Source organism: Arachis ipaensis, chromosome B04 (assembly GCF_000816755.2).
Source record: "Arachis ipaensis cultivar K30076 chromosome B04, Araip1.1, whole genome shotgun sequence".
In the NCBI taxonomy this organism is placed as follows: Eukaryota; Viridiplantae; Streptophyta; class Magnoliopsida; order Fabales; family Fabaceae; genus Arachis; species Arachis ipaensis.
The window spans coordinates 128,466,077-128,466,659 of NC_029788.2; positions in this window are offsets into that span (position 1 = coordinate 128,466,077).

Sequence of the window (583 nt, forward strand, 5' to 3'; positions counted from 1 at the left end):
TGTGAGGATTTAAAATATGATAATAAATTTAAAATGTAACCATAGTTTGTAGAGTTTAAAAATTTTTTCTAAATATAAATAAATTCTCCACAAATAAGTGAAAAATATGAGGACGAATATGAAGGACTGATTTAATTGAGTATAAATTTGGGAGACTAATTTAACTAATTAATTAAAATTTAGAAATTTATTTTGACTTCTTACTTGATCATAATTATATTATGATAGTTGTGTATTTAGATTGGTGTTTAAATAAGTATATAAGAACTAAACACCTATTTAAAATACGCAATTATCATTTTTCATTTTATAAATATCATCTATCATGATTTATGGAGGTTCTTCCTGAAAAATATTATGTAACTATTTTACTAATATTCATTGAATCAATACGAGACATATTTCAATCAGGGTAGAGTTAATTAGTGTGGAGCCCATGCAATTTTTTTAATAAAAAATTGATTTACGAGAATCATGCATGTTTAATCTTTATAACAAAAATTCTTGTGAAATTGGAATTTCAAGTTTTCGAAGTCCGGAAAACTGTTGATATGGTTTATATTAAGATTTTGAGTAAGGTGAT